Genomic DNA, 7,827 nt, shown 5'->3' with positions numbered 1-7,827 from the left:
CTTGGAACCCACTATCAATTGTCAGCCATTTATCACCAAAATACTCATCCACCTATTAGAATTCAGGCTCTGAGTTTTTTTGATATTTGTACCTTGGTACTTAAAAAAGATCTAGTATGCACAATATTACCATGACAGAAGTGATAGATGACTGTTCCATTCTTTCCTTTTTCCTTTGGTATGACACAGACCTTGGTCCAAACGTTGGGCACTGCCTATACAACAGTTGATTTATGAAACTCTGGACTGGTCATGGAGTAACAGTCGTCTCTTAATGGGAAGACAGAAGTTGACCCATGTACTTCAATTATAGTACACTGGATTGCAGCAAAGTACAGTGAGATCGGCTTTGGCCCTTGGCTTTGTGTTGACCTAAGAAAATGGAACAGGAAATGAAACAGAGCAGGACAGAACGGTGTGCTGGCCAAGCTCCCTACTGGCCCATCTGCATGGTGCTTTTAAGAGCTAATGTTGATCCAGAAGATGGTATGTAGCACCTTTAATGTGTTTTCAATCCGCTGAGATAAACTAATGAGGAAAAGTCTATGATATTGATTTGAACAGTCCTTCAGAGAGCTCCAGTCGGACGAATGACAACATATGGGGACAACAAGCGCTGTGATCACAATAGCCACAGGGAACCATGGATCAGAATAATATACGAGTCACACCATCAGCCTTGAGGAACAATAAATAGGGCAGAGATGATTTTCTGTGAAGATGATGCTTAAGGTGAGCCTTGAGAAGCAATCATTCTAGATCAGGTGCTCAAAGACATGCAAGCAGGTGAGGGCATGGCCCCTTTGGACACTAGGTGGACAGTGGGGAGTGGCCTCCCACATGATTGGCACACACGGTATCCCATGAATTCCTATTTCTCTCTTCTAACTGAAAACCTAACCAATGCTTGTGATCACACAACTGTTAATCCTGGGGCAGCAGCAGGATTCACAAACAGACTGCAGATGTAAAGCTCTAGTACTCTCTATTCTGCTTCACTCTAGACTAATCCCCTCAATCCTCCTGGCACAATTGAGTCCCCTGGGAAACTTTAAAATGGGCTAATGTCTCAGCCCCATCTCAGAGGCTGTAAGTGGTTTAGGGTACGGTCTGGGCATTGGCATTTAAAAAGTTAATATCCTCAGACTGGAGAGCACTGAGCTAAAGTATAATCAAATAAAGAGGAAATCTAGTCCTCATGTGAAAAGGTGGCATTGCACATTTAAAAACAGTCCCTTGATCATGGTAGGTAGGTATAGAATCTGTGTTACAGTCACTTGTTGACCATCCTTGGTCTGTAGGAACTGACATTCCCAACAAAAACTTTTATTCTCTATCATGAGGGACCAAGCTTTTGAATATAAAGCCTGGGATGTAAGGCACCATTATATTAATGGATTACAGATGGCCCCATTGTAGGGGTGGTGTCTATCCATACTGCTTCACAGCAGACTGGTACTTTAGCTCAGAGTCCACTAGGGCCAAATTTAAATTCTCACACATTGGATTGTGATTAAAATAGAGCTCAAATCAGCTTATATCTAGCCATTTAGGGCCTGCCTGGTTTGCCTACCTCATGAAACTGCACCCAATACCTCTAGCCAAAAATGAGTTAAAACTTGTGACTGTAAAAGAATCCAAACCACTCTGAACTTCATAGCACTCTGACCCAGAGGCTCCCTGCTTTCCTGCTGAATGACTAGAAACCAAGGTTCTTTCCTCAGTTCCCCTTGCCCTCAAGAATCCCCTCACCTTCCTCCCATTCTGGGTGCTGGATCTTAGCAGTTGCTTCTGAGGTCTCCTGCTGTCTTCCTCTCTCATTCAAACCTGTCCAAGCTCAGTCCAATAAAGTTCATTGCTCAATGCCATCTCATGATCCCCTCTTCATAGGGAGCAGAATTGGTTGAATATGTGTTATTTATTTAATAGTATGTGTGAGGGCAGTGGCCAGGCGGTGGCCATCCCTAGTATTATGGCTTTGACTCACACTGAAAAATTCAGATACTGTCATTGACAAAACAACACTGGAATGGGGATAGGTAGAGTCTAAACTGCAAAGAATTCTGTGCTGTCTTCATAGCAAACAGCTGTTATTTCTGTTTCATTACAGGTTTGATGACATTCCTAACATCCCCTCTGAGCTCACTGAGTTCTTTTCTTCCAATGAGATAGAAAGCTTAGGACAATGGACTGTCCCAAATCTTTGGGGTAGAAGCCTATTATAGAAACAGCACTAGGCTGTAAGGGGACTCACTTCTAATTCCTCATTCTATCAATTCCCAGCTCTGTTACATGAATTATCTCAATTAATCTTTATAGAGAACTGTACCACAGAAAACTTGCTTGATATGGTCAAAAGTGTAAAAACTTCATCATAGTTTAAGCAGCAAAATGAATTCATCGATGGCTATAACTTAAAGCAAGGCTTGATTCAGGGGCATAAACAATGTCACCAGAATGTAGTTACTGTCATTCATAGGCTGTGTGTGTTGCAATGCCAGCTTCAGTTTTAGCTTCTGTCTTACCTTTGCTCCCAATAATGCCTAGGAACACATTGTTTTTACCTTCAGCAATTCCAGTAGAAGTACATAGCCTGTCTCATACCAACCCCAGACCAAGTCTCATGTTGTCAAATTGGCTCTGTGTGGGTCCCATGATTATTTCTAAACCAATAACTGGAGCAGGTACATGTGACACTCTGACTGGCCAGGACTAAATCATATTCCTACCCTAAGTATCAAAACAGGTATTGGAGGTTGAAGTGGAAACAACTCTTCACAGAAAAAAAATGAAAATACTATCACCAGAAGGGCAATTAAGTGCTTGGGCAACTTAATTGTCATATAATTTGCTAAACTACCTACCCTTTGTCCAGAGGGTATCTATCTATCAATAGATTTTTATAAGGAAGGTATACCAATTATGCAAAAATAAATGAAAAAATGTTCTTATATCATCACCCATCAGGGAAATGCAATACCACAACAAAGGCCCCCAAGTTCTATTTTTACCGCTTTCCTTGTTTAATGCTTTTGTTGAACTTATTTTATGTTTGTTCTTGTGAGGTAAGGAGATAGTATGTGAGGTCTGTTTTATTCTCTGCATATATGGCAATGGTGGAATGGTCTAAATGCTTGTTTTTTAAAAAAATGCCCCCTTCCTAGCCCTTCTTCATCTTGCTACTTTTTTTTCAATTTTTCTTTTTACATTTACCTTTTCTTCCTTGTTTTTATCATCAACAATAGAAACAAAATTATTTGGCACCTACTGTGTGACTGGACAGAGAATAAGTCATAGTATATGCCTTCTGGAACACTCAGATGAGTGGAGGAGAAACGTAGCTCCTGAAGAAAGGAACGCTGCTTCTGCTTGCATGTTCTGTGCCAGCTCCCGGAGCACGCACACATCCAATCCTCATGAGACCCTCTCAGGTGTTATTGACCTACTACAGACAAATAGCTGAATTCATTCATTCGAGGTCACAAACCTAGAAAACAGAGGTTCTGGGGTTCAGAGTGTGATTTTCACATACAACAGAACTTTAACTCAAACTAACTCAAATAGATTAGGAGTGTTTTTTGTCTCATCTGACTTAGAAGTCAAATCAAGTCACACAGTGTGATGCCGTGAAGCCTCAGATCATTAGCATCAAATCAAATTCTATCAGAAGGTGATTTCCCAGTCACTCCATAGGTGGCCTGTTGGCTTCCAGGTAATGAGCAGGGGTTAGGGCTATCTTCATTTAGTCCGTCTTGAAGCCTTTGCCTCTGTAGCGAGCTCATGATCTGCATTCCCAATGAGCAAAATCTTGGGCTTGGCAATATAGACAGAAGGCTCCCTCTTTCTTCTTTTTCTGTCCCTACTTCTTTCTTTGACCCCTTCCCTCTTTCCTCCAAGACCATCAAGTCTTGTGGTCCTACTTCCTTTTGCTTCTGTTTTCTGTTTATTGTACAATGCCACAACAATTAGGAGCAGTGTAGCCAAAGGCTTTATCTTGCTAAAAAAGGGGATTCAGTCTGTGCAATCAGGTTTCCTCTGGACACTTTTGATTAGTGTTCCATCTTGTAAACATTTTGGGGTCTGCTTTTCTACCTGGGCTTGTGTTTCACCACTTGTGTTGAAGATCAGTTTTTAATTTTGATTCAATTTCAGTTTCCTGAAATTGTCTGTCCAACTTACAACTTCTTGTATCTCTCCTTTCTCATATAGATGGAGGAAAACATATATCTGTTACATGTATATCTGAAATATATATACGTATATGAAGCAGAGTACACACACGCACACACACACATACACACACACACATATATATATATATAGAGAGAGAGAGAAATAAAAGTTCTATATTTTATAGAGAGATGTGAAGTTAATAAAAGAGTAGCCTATATATGTCAATAACTGAGTGGACCTCATTTTGGTCCCATGCCTTAGGATTTTATTAAGATAATTTGTACATCCCCAACATTGCTTTTCTCTGCCCCTCTGAGAGTCCGTACCTGGAGAAAAGATGGCTTCTTAAAACTCCATATCATAGTCACAGCTCTGTGACCTGAAAAGTGAGGCCCCTTTTCTTTTCTTTTTTTTCAGTCAATAATCTTTACTAACATGCACATGCCATTTGCCATAAGATATACAGGATTTACTTAGTCCATTTTGGTTTATTTTTTAATTGTTTAAAATGTATGGTTACTCTGGGTAACACACACAAAGTTACCAAAGCTAAGCTTTATTTCTAGCTATCACCTTTACTTATGAAATCATTATGGAGGTTTATAATTGGCATTATAAACCACCAATAGCAAAATATAATTATCGAACTTAATACACAGTCTTCTGTGCTAAAACATGTACCAGTGTACCCTATAATCTGCAACTGATATTGAACTGCTTTCAATAAACCTGAAAGTATGTTTATGTTTTCTAAGAGGGAAAATTATTTTTGTTTATGGTTTTGCAGTTGCCAGAAAAACTGGTCCATATTAAGCTAGTCTGAAAGCAATAAGCTCACAACTTAAAATTATTTTTAATGATTTATTTATTTATTTATTTGAAAGTCAGAGTTACACAGAGAGAGGAGAGGCAGAGAGAAAGAAAGAGAGAGAGAGAGGTCTTCCACCCGCTGGTTCACTCTCCACTTGGCTGCAACAGCAGGAGCTATGCTGATCTGAAGCCAGGAGCCAGGAGCCAGGAGCCAGCAGCTTCTTCCAGGTCTCCCACGTGGGTGCAGGGGCATAAGCATTTGGGCTGTCTTCTACTGCTTTCCCAGGCCATAGCAGTTAGCTGGATTGGAAGAGGAGCAGCCGGTCTTGAGCCGGTGTCCATATGGGATGCCGGCACTGCAGGCTGTGGCTTTACCTGCTGGCACCACAATTTAAATTTATAGGTCCTGAAAAGGCAGCTTTGTTTTACTACTTAGATACAGACAATACTAAACCCGAACTTCAGTGCTTCTTTACTGATACGTAAGCAAAGATGCTCTGTCGTGGTTTTTTTTTGTTTTTTTTTTTGTTTTTTTTTTTTTTTTTGCTTTTTTATCTGCTTAATATAAAAGCTGAATGAGTGGGGCTAGTGCTGTGTGCTGTGGCATAGCAGGTGAAGCTGACACCTGCAGTACTGGCATCCCATATGGATGCTAGCTTGAGTCCTGGCTGCTCCACTTCCAATCCAGCTCTCTACTATGGCCTGGGAAAGCAGGCCTAAGTGCTTGTGCCCTTGAACCCATGTGGGAGATCTGGAAGAAGCTCCTGGCTCCTGGCTTCAGATTGGCTCAGCTCCGGCCATTGTGGCCATTTAGGAAGTGAACCAGCAGGTGGAAGACCTCTCTCTCTCTCTCTCTCTCTCTCTCTCTCTTTCTCTGCCTCTGTCTCTCTTTAACTCTTTCAAATAAATCAATACTTTTTAAAAAAGCTGAATGACCTCCCTATGAGCTTGATTTCAGTAGAAAACTCACTGATTATTGGTATTATATTTAAGGGACATATTTTATAAATTAATAAGAAGATAAGTCATATACTATAGCTAAATATATGATGTACACTAAATCTCTCCACATGTTTTTTGTATTTTGTAACATTTCAATTGGATGGAGGAAGACTGCAGTAGCTCAGAAAAGTCTAGCTTTTAACATTTGGATAAAGTTTTAATGAGTTTTTAAAAACACATTTAAGCATTCAAAGTGTAGGGGTTGGGGCTGTAATGCTGCAGGTTAAATCCTAGATCTGCAGTGCCAGAATCTCATGTGGGCACTGGTTTGAGTTCCAGCTGCTCCACTTCTGATCTGGTTCCCTGCTAACGTGCCTGGGAAAGCAGCAGAGGATGGCCCAAGTCTTTGGGCTCTCACCCATGTGGGAGACTTGGAAGAAGCTCCTGGCTTTGGATTGGCTCAGCTCTGGCAGTTGCGGCCATTTGGGGAGTGAAGCAACGAATGGAAGACCTCTCTCTCTCTCTCTCTCTCTCTCTGTATCTATTTCTCTCTGTAACTCTATCTTTCAAATAAATAAAATAAATCTTTAAAAATCAATCAGAAGTGTAAGCACAAGGGATTATTAAGGAAGATTTATAATCAATGAAAGTACAGTACTTCACATTTCCTAATGCACAATGCACAAGAACTTTAAGTCATGTAGTTTTCTTGTTAACCATCTGGCTATAGTTTAATAGTTACTATTTCTAGTAACCTTCCTGAATTGCTTTTAAATAAAGTTCTTAAGTTATAGCAATAAACAAAGAGACAATATATATTTAAACAACACTGCAGTCTATCAAAAGACACATAGGAAACTTCAAATATTATATGAGTTATTAAAAATTAATGCTTTGGCTAAGTTTATGTTACCTTTTTATAATGCAATTATTTGCATAACTCTAGTAATACTACTGGTTGCTGTAAGATCAGAATAGGTTCTTAAAAAACAGTGAAATCATGAAAATGCTTAGCCTCATTATTTTACCTATAGAACATATTCATTTATGCCTAAATTGGATTTTTGGTTTAATTTTCAAAGTCACATCCAAAGGATAAGGTAAAATCATCTATGGATTGGAATATCTGTTTATTTCTGCTTGTGAATATGTCCTTAATTTGTTGATGTAGCAAACAAAATTCAATTCTAATTGCTATGCAAAAGAACAGAAGGTATTCTGCTTTGCAATCTTTTGCTTCATAGCTCAATTGCATAGAGGCAACAACATGCTATATATGACAAAATTGCTAACTGAACTACAGGTAGTAAATACTGGAAAAGTTAGCAGCTTATTATAATTTATTTTATTTAACAATCTAGGAAATTTGCAGCTATCAGCAGTTCCATAGGATTTCAGGTGCAATTTGGAATTCAGGAATCTCAGTGGAGCTGTAAGTGCAGTGAATCTTGTAGGTAAAATACATGCATAGTTTTGATAGCATATGTGAAGGGATCTCTTTACAATAGGCCTCATTGGTTTCATTTTCAGCAAACTGATCTGGGCCACTCAACGCGGCTTTAATTGCTCCTGATCTTAGTGTATGTTTTCTTTTTACAATCAATTCATGACCATCAGAAGATACCAACTTGACATACATGGCATCAGGGCCTTCACAGCCACCATAGGTTTTCTCCTCTCCATCCGTTATATTATGAAATTCTACTTTGTTTCCCAAGTAACTTTTTAGTAGTTTCCCTCTTGGGTTCTGGGGCAGTTGAAGGAATTACTTCTGACAGCTCAGGACACTTTCAGGGACATGTGGGAGATTGGTACCTGGTGGGTCTATTGTCTATTTCCATCAGGAGGAAGTGCATTGAGGCCCCTTTTCCTTTAGTCTCCAAACCAAACAGTCCCAAAGAC

General features: G+C 39.6%; 1 pseudogene; it reads right to left on the bottom strand.

Annotated features, from left to right (window-relative positions):
- Positions 1 to 7,300: 7,300 nt before the first annotated feature.
- LOC100355441 (elongin-C pseudogene) lies at positions 7,301 to 7,564 on the bottom strand (annotated as a pseudogene).
- Between the last annotated feature and the right edge of the window lie 263 nt (positions 7,565 to 7,827).

This window comes from Oryctolagus cuniculus, chromosome 6 (genome assembly GCF_964237555.1).
Source record: "Oryctolagus cuniculus chromosome 6, mOryCun1.1, whole genome shotgun sequence".
Lineage (NCBI taxonomy): Eukaryota > Metazoa > Chordata > Mammalia > Lagomorpha > Leporidae > Oryctolagus > Oryctolagus cuniculus.
This window is presented reverse-complemented; position numbering and strand designations above follow the sequence as displayed.